Source organism: Uranotaenia lowii, chromosome 1 (genome assembly GCF_029784155.1).
Source record: "Uranotaenia lowii strain MFRU-FL chromosome 1, ASM2978415v1, whole genome shotgun sequence".
Lineage (NCBI taxonomy): Eukaryota > Metazoa > Arthropoda > Insecta > Diptera > Culicidae > Uranotaenia > Uranotaenia lowii.
The window spans coordinates 142,824,252-142,841,113 of NC_073691.1; the positions used below are offsets into that span (position 1 = coordinate 142,824,252).

The 16,862-nt window shown below is 38.0% G+C and overlaps 1 protein-coding gene across 1 annotated transcript in view; it reads left to right on the top strand.

Moving 5' to 3' along the window:
* LOC129737993 (uncharacterized) overlaps nt 1-16,862 on the top strand; it is a 499,481-nt gene that overhangs the window by 374,517 nt on the left and 108,102 nt on the right. The window lies entirely within an intron of this gene.

A 16,862-nucleotide genomic window follows, 5' to 3' on the forward strand; every position in this document is an offset into this window, starting at 1 on the left:
GATTTTCCTGCTATTTGGAAGACTAGCCTTGTCGTACCGATACCGAAAAATGGATGCCAAAGCCAAGAACCAAGTCACTTCCGACCTATCAGCCTTACGTGTTGCCCCTCCAAAATCATGGAACGAATGGTGAACCGCCGACTTGTAACTCTTTTAGAAGAAAGCGAACTGTTAGACAAGCGCCAACATGCATTCCGCCGCGGACATGGAACAAGTACGTACCTTGCAGATGTGGGAGAAATTTTTAAAGATGCATTTTCAAACGGTCACCACGTGGACATCGCATCGCTCGACCTTTCGAAGGCATACAACCGCACGTGGAAAGAAGGGATCTTGAAACAACTCCGCAACTGGCAAATTGGTGGAAAACTTGGTAAATTCGTACAAAATTTTTTAACCGATCGCACTTTCCAAGTTGTGATAGGAAATACACATTCTTCAATCAAAAAAGAAGAAAACGGGGTCCCTCAGGGTTCGGTTCTCGCTGTCACTTTGTTCTTGATCTCAATGAAAACTCTATTCAAAAACTTAAACAAAGGGGTAAATATCCTAGTCTACGCAGACGACATCCTTATTGTTGTGACAGGTCGCAGTATAAAATTAAACAGAAGAAAATTGCAAACAGCTGTGAGAAAAATATCACATTGGGCCAAATCTATGGGTTTCACGATGGCCCCTGAGAAATGTCTCAGGAGCCACTTTTGTCTTGAAAAACATATTCCCTGGAAGCTTAAAATCGAATTGGACGGAATACCGATACCCTACAAGAAAGAACCAAAAATCTTGGGAATAACCTTCGACAGGCGACTCACCTTTGATCCACACTGCAGGAAAATTAAGCAGGAAGCACTTAGTCGTGTGCGCCTCATTGAAATGATCAGTAGAAAACGTACCATCTCCAACCGCAACACTATTTTAAATGTCGGAAATAGCATCGTCACTATTTAGCAAACTCCTCTACGGACTAGAAATAACAAGCCATTCAATTGATAAAGTCATATCCATATTAGGACCCACTTACAATAAAATTATTCGATTCGCTTGTGGACTGCTTCCAAGTTCCCCCGCTCTATCTTGTTGTGCAGAATCCGGTGTCTTGCCATTCCACCTAGTTGTGGCACTTACTGTTATTAAAAAAGCTATAAGTATTGCAGAAAAATCCAATAAAAATTTATCCCTCTACCAAAACGCTAGAGAAATATTCAGAAAATACACCGGATTGAACTTACCAAACACAGAGCGGGTAGTTCGCTTAGGACAGGGGTTTTCAGATCGTGCTCCGGGGAGCACTTGGTGCTCCGCGAAGCTTTTGAAAGTGCTCCGCGACGTACGCAACGAAATTCATAAACCAACTTTGAAAAATTCTGAAATTTTTTTATCGTTTCATTTTTATCGAAGCATGAGAATAAAAAAATATTCTCTGGGCATATAGTACGAACGAATAAATTTTGTTTTTGGGACTGATGGCTAAACCCCTGTTTTCGAAGAATGGTGGATTGTCAAAATTCACTGTTTTGATCGAACAACGTTGTGTTGCAGGACTGAGCGTGCAAAACACTCAATGAAAAGGCTGTTCTTGCGCCGTACTTAGTGAGCAACCGATCGGAAAAGCTGGAGAAGCGCATACTATGGCTGAAAACTTAATCAAATCTTGTATTTCAGAAGTCGTCCGTATCATAGTTGATGATAAAACAGTATAATTGTTAAATTCGATTCCCATGTCTGACAATACGGTTTCTCGGCGAATTCGTGACATGGATGAAGATGTTGAAAGCGTTTTAGTTTCTCGATAAAGAACTTCAGAATTCGACATGCAGCTTGACGAATCCACAGATATTATTCTGATATATTCTGATGATATCTGTTCGCTATCAAGGTTCTTAATGTTTCGAAGAAGATTTATTCCTTTTCAAACCATCACAGTGGTCCAAAATGCGAAAAACGTGATCGTTGCTTATAACTTTTTTAGGTCACATTTTAGCATATCGGTGTCTTCGGAGAAGCTTGTCAGTAAAATCAGCTCTATAATAAAAAACTATTATTTTTCTGATTAATCCCTCTACAAGTGAGATAAAATTTCTAACTTCTCTGTTATAGGTTTTAGCTCTTTGATGTCTTCAACAAACTTGTTTAAAATAAAATTTTCTATAACTTTGTCTCAGATGCCAAGTTTCAAAAATAATTATTATCCGAGATATATATATCTCGCTTGGATACAAGTGGATACTGACGATTGTACCTGCACCTTGTAGACCAAATCTTCGACTTTATTTTGCATCTAAAGCGGGCTGCCCGATGTTGCCCGGTGTTTGTAAAATAAGGCGTGAAAAAGCCCTATTTTTGGTAATCTTTTTAACATAGCTCTGCAGTATCACATTTTACAAACTTGAAATGTTCAACAAAGTGGTGTATTTTGGTAAGACAAACAACTTTGTGGAACATTTTATTAAACTTAAAATTTACTGAAAAAAGTTATTATAAAAAAAATGATTTTTAGAGGTTAAGTTTCTTATTTGGCCGATATCTCGAATAATAATTATTTTTGAAACTTGGCATCTGAGACAAAGTTATAGAAAATTTTATTTTAAACAAGTTTGTTGAAGACATCAAAGAGCTAAAACCTATAACAGAGAAGTTAGAAATTTTATCTCACTTGTAGGGGGATTAATCAGAAAAATAATAGTTTTTTATTAAGGGGGGGGTAGGGTCTAACGGGTATAAAAAAAAACACCTTTTTCACGATTTTTTTCTAGAGCTATCGTTCCAACAAATGTATTCAAATTTTTTGCATTATACAAAGCATTGTTAAAAGAACATTTAGTAATTTTTTCGTAGAAAAATATTGAAAAATGAGCCGGTGACGGAGCATTTTCGAGGATGCCTTTTAAAAAACAGGATTAGCGGTGGACACTGTATCTCAGCACAGAATCATCTGAAGTCAAAAAATCAGAGCAAAATATTTTTAATAGATGTTTTTCTGGACCCCAATGTTTTTATTTAACTTATAAATATTTTTATGAAATTTTTGTGGCTGTTTGAAGTGAAAACTACGATTTTTAACTTAAAAATCCGCCATTTTTCACCTCTAAAACCTCCCCAAAGTAAAAAAATCAAAAAAGAAAAACGTTGGGGTCTGGTATTTTATATGTAGAAAATATGTTCCAAATTTGAAGAGAATCGGATAAGTAGTTTTCAAATGACGATGTCCACGGACTTTAAAAATGCGCTTTCGAGAAAAACGCGTTTGAAGTTTCTGCTCTTGCTTTCTTGCAGTATTAGATAGGAGGAGATAAAGGCCTATAACTTTTACAGTTTTGCTTCAATCGACTTGAAAATTTGACACAACATTCTTGAAATGTTTTACAATAAGAAAATAAAAAAATAAAAAAATCGATTTTTTGAAAGTGTTAGACCCTACCCCCCCCCCTTAAAGAACTGATTTTACTGACAAGCTTCTCCGAAGACACCGATCTGCTAAAATGTGACCTAAAAAAGTTATAAGCAACGATCACGTTTTTCGCATTTTGGACCACTTTGCATTGCCAACTTCCACGACGGGGGCTGAAATTTTCAAGCTAATTGATGATTACATTACGGACAACAATATTCCATGGGGATGTACGGACGGTGCGAAAGCTATAGTTGGAAATACTGCTGGAGTCGTTGCCAAGATCAAAGAAAAGACCAAAAGTTGCGGTAGTAGTCATTACATCCATACAGGCGTTGTGCAAAAAGATGGGAAGCTAACATTCTACGCTACTACTTCATACCGAAGATCGCTAGTTATCTCGTAGAAAAACGTAGTCTCGCCTGTTTGAATTTAGATCGGAAGTCAGAGCGTTTTTGAGCTACAATAATTTGGCATTGGGGTGGGGATAAGACTGAATGATGATCAGTGGCTCATCAGGTTGGCTTATTTGGATGACATTTTTTGATAAAATGAATGACTTCAGTCTTTCAATGCAAGGTAAAAGAATAACAATCTTCGATTAAAATGGCAAAATCATGACCATAAAGAGAAAAATCAAATTTATGGCAGAATTTCTCAAAAAGCGAAACCTTGATAGCTTTTCAAATTTGAGAAGCATTCAATCAGAAATAGTCTCGAAATTATCTCCCAAAAATTTCCAAGAATTATGACAATCACAACACTTTTCGTTGATAAATTTATTTTTGTATTCCTTGGTATAAACCTAAACTAACAGGCCCACGTGTCTAATGAAGTCATTTACAATTACAATGTTTTGATGCAGGATTTGTTTAACAGCTTCCAGCAAAACTACCCGAAGAATATCATACAATTATCAAAAGATCGAAGACCCTAAATGCGTGGAAAAGCCTTTGCTGATGTTGAAGAAACTAAAATCATTAACATCGCAAGAATATGAATGCCTGATGGATATGCATCGGATTCAAAGCTTCAAGAAAAATTCGTATCCAAAAAGTCGTTGGAGGAGTATTGGTGTAAACTGAAAAATTAATTTCTGATTTTGTTCGATAAATAATGCAAAACTTATTTTCTGCCATTTTCCACAACTTATATATGCGAGTCTGGATTTTCCACATACATATCTCGCAATGAAGACAAAATACCGATCCCGACTAAAATCGGAACCAGACGTCAGGTTACAACTGGCACAAATTTAACTAAACTTGTTACAGCTTGAAAAATCGTAGAAAGCGTATTTGTTCTATTATAATCAATAATTTTTGATGACACATACCTTTACATACAAACATACAAGACTATTCAAAGAGTAGCCATTCATTACTGATTTTATAGACTACGCTGACAAGACGCATCTTATTTAAACTATACACACTATCAAGTTTTCAAAACTCAAAATTCAAGTCTACCCTCAAAATTTCAAATTTTCAGTCAAATTTAGATGATTGAGGGGTTAGGGGCGGTCGTTTAGCCTAATGGCTAGCGTGTCTGGTTTGTAGTCAGTCGATACGGGATAGAATCCCGCCGCCTCCAACTAGGTTAAGGAAATTTGGTAAGTTCACGATGTCGTATAAAACTTTACCTAGTATGACGGATTGGCTTAATGATATCACCTACAAACTTAATATTGCTTTTATTATTTTTTACCAACACTGTTGGTGTAAAAGTGTTTTTCGGACAATCATCATTTTTTTGTAATAAATCTTATATATAAAAATGGAGGCGTTTTCTTTGTAACACCATCACGTATGAACGGACGGTCAAAATGAAGTGAAATTTGATATCCGAGTGTTTTTCGGGCCAGAGATGGTTTGTATAATAGTTTCGAGAATCTCACTTTTTATGGAAGTTGGCTCCCATACAAAATCAACTTGAAATGAGACACAAGTCAAACAACTTCAAGTCGATTTTCATGAAAACTAATTCACGAGCACGAATAAAGATGTGTAGATGAAGTTGAAAATTTTCTATAGATATTTGAAGTAAAAGGTAAAACGAAGTTTACTGGGTCAGCTAGTATTAATTCAGTTACCAGTCTGGACTAAAATGCATCAAAATGCAAATCAATTAACCTTTTAAATCACGTTTCCATATGCTGGAACATGATTGTTTTGGATCACTCGTTTGCTTACTTTAAAATTTCATGCATCTAATCATGAATTTTTATGATTTCTGCCAGCAGAATTTTTTGTATTTTTTACCCCTAAATGTATGCAGCACCCTTATGCTCTTGCTTTGAAAATATTTTTGACAGGAAACATGTAAGATTTAATTGGATCAAAACCCAAAAACTGCTGCAATTGATGTTTTATGCATTATGACATCACGAATATATCAAAAACTATAGATTTTCAAACGTTTACATTTGATTTTTAATTAAAAGCTAAGTTTTTTTTGCAACTGAGGGTGAACATCCCATGTTTTCGTAAATTTAAAAATAACTGGTGAAACTAATAATTTTTCTGACAACGGCAAATTTTATGTCCCATCAACCTTAAAACTTTCGATGTACAAGAGGTATGATTATCTGTGGACATTAAGTTTTTAGAAGCGATTAAAGTTGAATAGTCTTTCATGATGCCCCAATTGACGGTAACGTATGTATGTGCATAATGGCAAGCATCATGAATCACAATGTTATCAACTACCAACATTCATCTGTAGAAGCGAATTTCACCAATCCCAACTATGCAGAATCGCTTCCAAAACGCACCGGACCAAACTTGTATGATTTCTTGATAAAATATTCATTTTACCCAGGAATACGAAAGTAAAGAGCTATGTTGTAGTTAGCTGGCCACCTGCCGTTTCAGAAATCCACTACATCACGGAAACTTAAACGGGGTTCTGATGAGTAGAATAAAACTTAATAAAATTTATTTAATTAAAAACTGAGAAGCACCTCCGGGTTTTCCATCCAACCCCTACTCGGCCACAAACGGTTCTGCGAGAGTGAAAGATGCGGAAAAAGGTTGCAGCGAAGCGTTGGAGTTTCGAAAGAAGTTAGCGCTTTCGCCGAATACAACACGTTCACATAATCATAATCATGCCGGCAGCAGCCGAAAGCAACAGCAAAGCGGTCGGTCGAGGCGCCAAGCGTATGGAATTCCAGCGAGCGCGCGACGAAAAATGGCCGCCATGTTAAATGAGAATAAGCATAAGTTAGGTGGCTGTGTTGCGAGCATCTTCGGGTGGATTCTCGACGCCCCATGGGAAAGTTCGCACCTACTGTTGCTGCACCCCGTCACTAATAATGAAGATGAAAGTTATGAACCTTATTTATCACACCAGAAACCAGTAAACGAAAGGAAGCTAAGGAAAAAACAAATTGCCCTGCCAATGGTGCGCAATTTTCATTCGACATCGTCACACCTTGGGTGGTTGGTAGGATTTCCGAAGGTTTTGTTCAACCAATTTACCAATTTTTGCGATCCTTTTTTTCATCCCCCAGTTTGGAGATGTAGCGGTTGTATTTACTTTGTTGTACGAATTTGAAAAATTATTGTGTGAAACAAGTTTTGGATGAATAGTTCTTCTAAATATCTAAAATTGTTATCCGTTCAAATGGAATGAATCAGGACGGCATAGCTCCATTGCACAGCGTGGTGAACAGTGGACAAAAACTATAACATTTCCATACAGTATTGGATAGGTATAAGAAAGTGAAACAGAAGTGAACACTGCAGGGAAGCCTGAGTGCAGCATCGAGCTATTTGAACCAGTGTTCCGAAAATCACTCAATTCTCATGAGAGACACTGAAACGTTTTCAACAGCGAAAGCAAAACCTAAATTGTCGGTTGGTTTATCTCCTAGCGAGGCAAAGATTGTGTTCGACAGCGCTGCTCCGAGAATCAAAGAAATAAAATTTGAAAGAGAGACGTTCCTTCTCTAGTTGGAATTCTCAACTGAGTGAGGAGCTACCTGATTTTCAGTTTCTTCTTTCAGTCAATAACTTTTCTTGCTCAATCACTCACTCACTCACTCGTTTACTGATCGATGGTCGAATGCTGTATGACTGATACATCTTGCTTTGTTGTTGCTGTTGTTGGGGAGGACCAAAATAGCCATTCAAACACGCAGGCAGTATATATGAACATATATATCTGCCGCTTTGGCAGAAAGTACGCAGGCAGCATGAACCGGTGCAAGGCCGCATTGATTGAGTTGAGTGAGTGAGTGAGTGGATTTTCGAATTGGATCTTGTATCAGTAAGTGTCTCAATCACGTCTGATACACCAGGTAGTGAGCTTGAGAGATCAACTTAGATAAGAATCCGCTCTCGCTTTTGAATCTTGTTTACGTTGACTTCGCATTGTCGCTCTGCCGACTCTCTAGGGAACTACAGGCAGCAGCATTCGGCTTTGAATGTTTCCAACTAGAAACCTATCATGAGTGTTTCTGCCGAGTGATTTTCGGAACACTGATTTGAACAGAGAAAATGACTTTTAGTGTTTCAAAACGGCCCCTCCAGACTTCCAGGACTGATATAATCACTACTAGTCCCTGTCCCTAGACCTGTCCCGACACAAATTGCATCATGGAAAAAACGCTGTAGAAAATAATACATAGTTAATGTTTTCTTCTTCTTCCTTTCCTCTTTATGGCCAGCTGTTGACAGCTAAACTGCCGTTTATGTTTTCAACTGTCGATTTTTTGAAAGTTTAAAAAAAAATGCGTCACTCGAAGACAGACGATGCAAATTTATTTTGTACAAAGTTTGAAAAATCCTCATGTTTTTCTCTGAATGTTTCAAAACAACTTGAAATCATGCAGTTAACAGCGAGTTTTGTTATCGAATGTTTTATTAGCTCTGCGTATTGAAATGTTAGTCTAGATACAGTCAATCTAGATATTTAGTGAGTGATTTAGAGCACAAACGTGTGGTGACAATTTTAAGTGTTATTTTTGTTTTTTTTTTTTATTATTTTCACTTTAGGAAAACTAAATGAAAAAAAAAAATGAAATTAAAAATGTTTTTTCATGCTTTTTAATTTTCAATGAATATTCGTCTATTTTATGATAAAATAAAACTCAAATATTATTTTTCTAACCTGTAAAACGTAAGGGAGAGTGGGGTAACGTGGGCCACTATTAATATCTCAGATGTGTATTGAGATACAAATCTCAATCCAACTGTCATCGTCATCGCATTGCGTAAGCATGTTTTTCTATATGTTGTTGACTTATGTATCATTAGACTGATTTGATATGGAGTCATTTTTGAATTTCTCAAAGCCTGGGGTCTTAAAAGCTTCGTTTTGGTTCAAAATTCATCCATGATTTTTTGCACAATTTTTAGGTAACGTTTACATGAGGAAATTAAAGTTATATGTTTGTATGGGTAAATTGAATTTTTTGTACTGAAAAATCAACATCATATTCGTTTCTTCTGTGGAACCGAGCCTGCTCATGGTTTTTGTGCCAATTTATAAATTCTGTAAAGGAAGACCGTAACTTCGTATCTTATCAGACAAAAGAGTTATTAGATGTTGAATAGGGTCATGTCTTTTGGCATTGATAAACAATGAATTCAATTGACATCACTGCTGAGTGCCTAGCGAGGTATTGAATGACTTCTTTTCTCGCAATATTTCGCTAGGCCTCAGCAGTGATGTCATTTGAATTTATAATTTTTCAATGTCAAAAGACATGAACCAGTTTATCAGCCAATAACTTTTTTGAGACCTGAGACCTGAGACATGAGATATGAGACATGAGACAAGAGGCATGAAACATGAGATATGAGACCTGAGACCTGAGACATGGAACATAAGACATGAGACCTGAGGTATGAGACAAGAGCCATGAAAGATCAGACCTGAAACATGAAAGATTAGACCTGAGACCAGTGATTGAAATCCTCACCAACTTTCTCATCAGAGGCATTCAAAATACACACTTTGAGGCCTCGCATAGCTATACAGGAGACGATACATATACATTCATTCAAACCTCCCCCCATGAGGAGGATCTGCTCTGAGAGACACTATCCGTTTGCTGCCCCGAACGAACTCTCTCAACGTTCGGTTGCTACATGATGCATGAAGAAGACGAGGCACACATACTCATTTACGTTGTTGAATTTGAATAACTCCAGCCGACAGCTGTCGTTGAGGAGAACATCTTCAACCTCGCCGCAAAGGTTGAGGCAACAACAAAAACAACCGAACTTATTGCGTTGCACGGCCCGCAACGTATGGTGAAAGAAGGGGGAAGAAAAAGAAATGAAAAAACTAGCTGCCTGCGTGCGGTTGCTGTGCAATAATAGCAATAGCAGAAAAACCTCACGCATTCGATCCAGGCACAAACGAGGAGACTCGGGTTTGCTCTGCCTTTTGAATTCGGTTCCCTCAAGGTTGTGACAGGAGATGAGTGAGAGCCATTCGTTTGGTTTTTTGGATTCGCTGCCTCGAATGTATATTGCTTCATGAAGGCGGCCATGTTGAGAGCGTATACATCATCGGTTTTGTCGTTTTCGCTGCCTCAAAGCAACCTTTGCTTCCGAGTAAAGCGTTGAGCGAGAGATGGTTGATCAACTCATGCTCAGCTAAATTCAATCACTGCCTGAGACAGAGACTTTAGACCTGAGACAAGCTACTAGTATTAGTACCGCGAGAAATTAGTTTAGCTCCGATTTTGACTTGCGACCCCTCTAGTGAAAGGGTTTGACTTGTAGGTGACGAAAAATAGTATCGCGACTTCGCTAGTACAAGCTACTAGGTTTAGTACCGGTAGAAATTAGTTTAGCTTCGATTTCAACTTTTGACCGGTCAAATGAAAGGGTTTGACTTGTGGGTGACAAAAATAGTGTCGCGAGTTCGCTAGTACAAGCTACTAGGATTAGTACCGCGAGAAATTAGTTAAGCTCCTATTTCAACTTTCGACCCCTCTAGTGCAAGGGTTTGACTTGGAGGTGAAGAAAAATAATGTCGCGTGTTCGCTAGTACAAGCTACTAGTGTTAGTACCGCGAGAAATTAGTTAAGCTCGGATTTCAACTTGCGACCCCTCTAGTGAAAGGGTGACTTGTAGGTGACGAAAAATAGTGTCGCGAGTTCGCTAGTATAAGCTACTAGTGCTAGTACCGTGAGAAATTAGTTAAGCTCCGATTTCAACTTTCGACTTGTCAAGTGAAAGGGTTTGACTTGTTGATGATATTGGTTACAGGGGGTATTCTTGAGAATCCGTGGAAATGAATGGTAATTAATGGTGTTTAATGGTGAATGGTGTTTTATTGACTGGCAAAATAAATCAAACAGAAACTGCAGCACCCAGCTGAAAATTGATTAAAATCATCATTCTAGAGAGCTGTGAGAGCTGTGAGCCCCCTTGATTTATTGAAAACTTGAACAAGATGCTACAAAATTTCTAAAATTTTTATCAAACATCGCATTCTTAGAAATTTGCAGTTAATGAAAATATAACTTCAAAATTTTTATCCATCCAATCATGAATTTTTATTATTACAGCTAGAAGAATTTGTTGCAGTATTTTTCATCCCTAAATGTTTGAAGAACCCTCATGCTTTTTCTATAAAAACATTTATGATTTAAAAAATATAAAATTTAATTTGAACAAAGCCAAAAACTACTGCAATTGGTGCTTCATGCGTTACGACATTACAAATTCATCACAACAGGTGGAACCAATAATTTTTCTGACTACCTCAATTTTATGTGCAATCAACTTTAAAACTTTTCATGTACAAACGGTATGATTATCTGCGGAAATAATGTTTTTAAAGGCCATTGAAGTTGAAAACTGTTGCATGATGCACCAGATGCACCTGACGGTATCTCTGTTTAAAAGACATACATCGTCTAAGCCGATTTAGGCTTTGCAGACTGAATTAATTACGTTGAAAACTTAAGATTGACATTTAACTCCAGTACCGAGATGGGAATCGAACCCATGTCATCAGTGATACCGTCTTACCACGCTAACCACTCGACCACCGAGACGTATCTCACAACTAACCTTAAGTTCTGTTTGCTTCAAACACTTTAACTTGATTGGTCGCAAGTTGAAAACGGAAGTGAAACTTCTTCCTACCGGTAATAACACCAGCAGCTTGTACTAGCGAAGTCGCGACACTATTTTTCGTCATCTACAAGTCAAACCCTTTCACTAGAGGGGTCGCAAGTTGAAATCGGAGCTTAACTAATTTCTCGCGGTACTAATACTAGTAGCTTGTCTCCGGTCTCAGGTCCAAAGTCTCATGTCTCAGGTCTCAGGTCTCATGTTTCATGGCTCTTGTCTCATGCCTCAGGTCTCATGTCTTATGTCTTATGTCTCATGCCTCATGTCTCATGTCCCATGTCTCAGGTCTAAAGTCTCATGTTTCTTGGTTCTTGTCTCATGCCTCAGGTCTCGAGTCTCAGGTCTCATGTCTCATGCTGAGGTCTCAATTCTAATATCCCTTGTCTCAGGTCTCATTTTTTTTTTAATTTTTTTTAATTTTTATTTTTTTTTTTTTTTTGGTTACCCAGGTGGTAAATTCGAAGAAGGAATTTTACGAATTGGTCCCAATGCACGTCGAGTGCCGTGTCTACATGGGAACAATGGGTCAACTCGTTATATACTCATCCGTATATACATATGACCTAAACTCCACCTGGGGCGTCAGACTATTTCCCAAACCGGTACCTGCCCTAAGGCAATACTTCGGTAGGGGGTGTCTAATTCACGCATAGCGCTACTTTCGCAACACTCGCCAAGAAGTTCATATTTAAATTAAATATCATCCTGACCGCCCAAGATCATCTTCACGTTGTGGTCCCATCGGCTACGCTGATTGTTTTGCGTAGTTCATTTCATAGCTTCGGACTCTTTAAGCTTACTAAAGTTAACCTACGTTATCCTACGGCAATCGCAAATTGCGTCAGTCTCCAACTCCTTTGCAAAGCAGTCATTATCCGGGCGAGCACATCACTGACTGTCTGCCATGTGTTGATGTCATCACACATCTTCTGCAACATGTTGTCCGCTGTCGTTTCTGGTCCGCAGGCGGCGAATATGTTGGCACGTTCCTCTTCAAATCTTGGACAATAGAATACCACGTGTTCGGGTGTCTCGTCCACGTCACCGCATGTTAGGCAGACCGGCGAGGCCGCATGTCCGAACCTGTGGTGATACTTCATGAAGCACCCATGACCAGTCAGGAATTGCGTTATGTAGAAATCCACTTCGCCATGCTTTCTCTCCATCCACTCTTTGATGTTTGGGATCAAACGATGGGTCCACCTTCCTCTTTCCGAGCTGTCCCACAGCTGCTGCCAGTTGGCCATGGAGCTATCTCTGGCTCGTGTTCTCACGTTTTGCGTGCCTCTATTTTCGTAGCAAAATGAGTCCTCCACCAACAAAACCGAGATGGGCATGACTCCCGCTACAACGCATGCAGCCTCCGACGAAACTGTGCGGTATGCACTGATGACCCGCAAATTCATTCGCCTCTGTACACTGTTCAGCTTCTGCTGGTTACACTGGATGTTAAGACCAGATTTCCAGGCCGCCCCTCCATATCGAAGGATTGACAAAACTACACTCGAAATTATCCTTCGCTGACTACTTCGGATCCCCGAGTTGTTCGCCATTATCCTCGTGAGTGCGGCCGTTGCTGTTGCCGCCTTCTTGCACACATATTTACTCAACGTGGTTTTTAAAGCTGAGCCGGTCGTCAATCATCACACACAAATATTTAAGCTCACGCTTTGATTCGATAGTGCATGATCCAACTGTAATCCTGCCTGTTTGCGGTGAAATCAGGTTTGATATAAGGACCATCTCGGTTTTGTGGTGATCCAACTGCAAACTCTTGGAGTGCATCCAGCTCTCTACCGCATCTACAGCCTCTGAAGCTCTTAGCTGGACGATTTCTGTAGAGTAACCCGTCGCTAGTAGCACGACGTCGTCCGCGAAACCAACCAACTTTACTCCCTCTGGCAGGCTCAATGTCAGCACCTCATCATACGTAATATTCCACAGAACCGGGCCCAGTATCGACCCTTGCGGCACTCCAGCTGTAACATCCATTTCCTGAAATCCTTCGCTCGTCATGTATAGAAGCTTGCGGTTCTGGAAATAGCTTTCCACTTATTTGCAGAGATATTTCGGTATCCTCATTTTTATAAGCGAAGAAGCAATCGCTGCCCAGCTGACACTATTGAAGGCGTTACGCACGTCCAATGTTACTACCGCACAAAAACGGTCCCCTCTTCTCAGGTTTCATGTCACATGTCTCATGTCTCATGTCTCATGTCTCATGTCTCATGTCTCATGTCTCATGTCTCATGTCTCATGTCTCAGGTCTCAAGTCTCAGGTCTCAGGTTTCAAGTCTCAAGTCTCATGTCTCAGGTCTCAGGTCTCAGGTCTCATGTATCATGTTCTTAGTCTAAGAGATAAGATTTTCCCAACTTCAAAAAGATTCTTAGTGTTTTCCTTTGACAAGGACTTAATATATGTATATAGAATATTTTCTCTCAAAAACCGTGTTAATTTGCGAAAACCGTGTAAAAAAAAGCGGTGTTTATTCCCGAAAACCGTGTTGAAAAAGCCGTGTAAAAAAACGCGTAAAAAAACCGTGTAAAAATAACCTTGGTGTTTTGTGATTGCTGTTGTAGTTCAAGCAAACGAATTTATTGCTCGTCATATGAATTTATAATAAAAGCGATGTTTTTCACTGCTCTGGTGGATCGTGTTCGATGTTAAAAAACTATGATATTTTAAGCAAAATTCAAGTCTTTAATACCGTAAAAACTCAAGTTTGATGGTATTTTCGAAAAAACTAAAACAGCTTAAAAGCACACCGTGGGTTAGAGCCAAAGGACTGAAGTAACTGTCAAAACACATACAAACAGACCGTACCGACTTTTTGGAACCAGAACGTCAGTTCCCCTTTGATTTCAATGGCATTTTGGTACCAAAACGTCAGTGCGGTACTGAAATGTCAGTTCGGAAATTTCCTTCTCTTTCAGCTCCTTGGTTAGAGCGCCAAAGCCAATGGACAGATGTACCATACCTAAATGGTGGTCGGAAATGAAACAATGATTATATGGAATATAATAATTTTACACATCAAATGTTTCATATCTTGATCAAAGTATTTATGTTAACAAACCATACTTTAACAAAATCATTTCTTATCGCTGAACTTATCAAAAATTTCACTTTTTAAAATATACTTTTCGATATCCTTAGGGGAGAATGGGAATACTTGACCTCATTTTCTTATTTTCAACATATCTTGTTGGAAAAATTAAGCAAATCGCACCCTTTTACAATTTATGACAGAGTGTAGCTTCAAGTTTCTATGCTCCAAAAGTTAGAACGATACTTAAACCCGTAGATGAACTAGGAGCATTTTCGTAGGAGTTCAAAAATTGCGACATTTTTGAAGTTAAGGAACACTTGTTCCCTAATCCTTGGGAAAAGAAATCAAACAAAACCCAAGATAGAATGTCATTTGACTATTTAGGTCATGTTTGTTATCATTTAACAATTTATAAGTGTCAAAAGAAGAAAACCCCATATTTTATGTGATCCGTTGATTTGTCACCAAATAATCAAATAAACAAACATCTTCGTTAATTAACATTATAGAAAAAAAAATTCAGAAAAAGTTTTCTATTGATTTGAAAATATGGCATTACGAAGTTCATATTACATTCAAAATACTCCAGTTTCAAGATATGGCAAAGGAATCAAGTATCCTCATTCTCCCCAATAGGAAAAACGCCATCAAGTTGGCAACCATTCTTAGATTTATTCAACTCCTTGGCTGATATGGCGGCAAATAAGGCGCAAGATGATTTTTTCGAATTGATACATATTCGATAGTCTTTCAGTAATTTGGAAGCCATTAAATAAAGAATAACATATCGTTTTTATAATTGGTTTTTCTAAAAAGTTCCCTACATTCAAAATTTGAGCGTAAAACACGTGGCCTTGAACGCATTCTGTCCCAATTTCGATATGATTGTTTTTAGTAAAAATTTGTTAGAAGTCAGTGAAATATAAAAACATGTTAATAATCATCTGAAAGTGTATAGGAGTGGAAAGGAGTGGAAATCTGAAAGCTGCAGATTTGTCTGTTTCTAGAAATTAAATTCGTTTAAATCAACTAATGACTAAGAAAAGTTTAGAAGAATTAAGAAAACCGTAATTCGTAGAAATAGGTGAAGCATATTATTGAAGCATAATGACATACGCCATTTCACCTCACTAGTGCGTCTTGTACAATTTTCCCTGACTACCATATATACAAACATGTACGCATGTAGCTATAAAATATGGAGAATTTTTGGACATCACATGCATTTCGTGTGGATCGTTCTTTTATTGTCGTTTCTATCGATTTTACAATTTCAATGCAAGCCAAAATATTCTCATCGGATTGAAAGCAATTTAACAATTAGACTCCGAAGTCACTACTTTTCTATGGTTCTAAAAACTCAAACGAAAAAAAACTGTTTCTGTTCTGCAGTTTTTGAACTCTATCACTTGTTTGATGGAGAATATTTTTTTCCACCGCATACCTACCGTTTCATGTGTTTCAAAAACATTTCTGTTTTGAAAAAGGAAGCAAAAAAACATTCCAGGAAATGCAAAAACTTGTACCGGGGAGCAACAATGAGAACGAGGGTAAGTTGCAAAAAAAAACAAATTCCCGCACTCAAACGACAAACTCTTCCGGTGCTGATTAGTTTTCATCCCGTTTCATTTTGTTTTGCGTGTATTTTTCCCCTGTTTCCCCAAAAGGCAGCCAAATGGGGTTTTGCATTTTTTCTCGCTTGTTTCATTTGTTGTTGTTGTTGTTGTTTTGTTTCAGGGCTCTATATGAAGGGAAAATTCAGAGCCTTATTTGTCGCATAATTAGGATAAAATTTCATTTTATGTGTTGTCTGCTGCTTGTTAATGACACATTCAGCCGAGGCTGTGCTTCACGATATGGTGGCAGTTGGTTTTAATTTCAACATTCTTCTCTAGTTGTATCCTAGCGAAAAGGCCTAATGTACATTTTTCTGACCAGCAGATTTTGTTGTAGGATCTAAAAAATACATAGCAACGACGGGAAAAAGGAAAAGGGCAATGGTTGTTTTTTTTTTTAAGTTTTTGTTGATTGATGTGAAAGATAGAATTGCAGACAAAAAATAAAGAAGTTATCAATAATAAACATTTAATAAAATAATGGGAAGAGATAACAAATGGAAAACTTTATCATTGAGCGAAACTAAAATTTTACTACCTATCTTTGGGATGTTTAAAGATAAATTTCACCAACGGATACCTTAGGTTTTTTCGATGAGGCCCAAAAAACAAAACTAAATGATGAGAAATAACAAAAGCACCAGCACACGAATATTTTGTACGATTTAGTTTATCGCATCTAGATTTGATGATGTGGCGTTTGGATGTT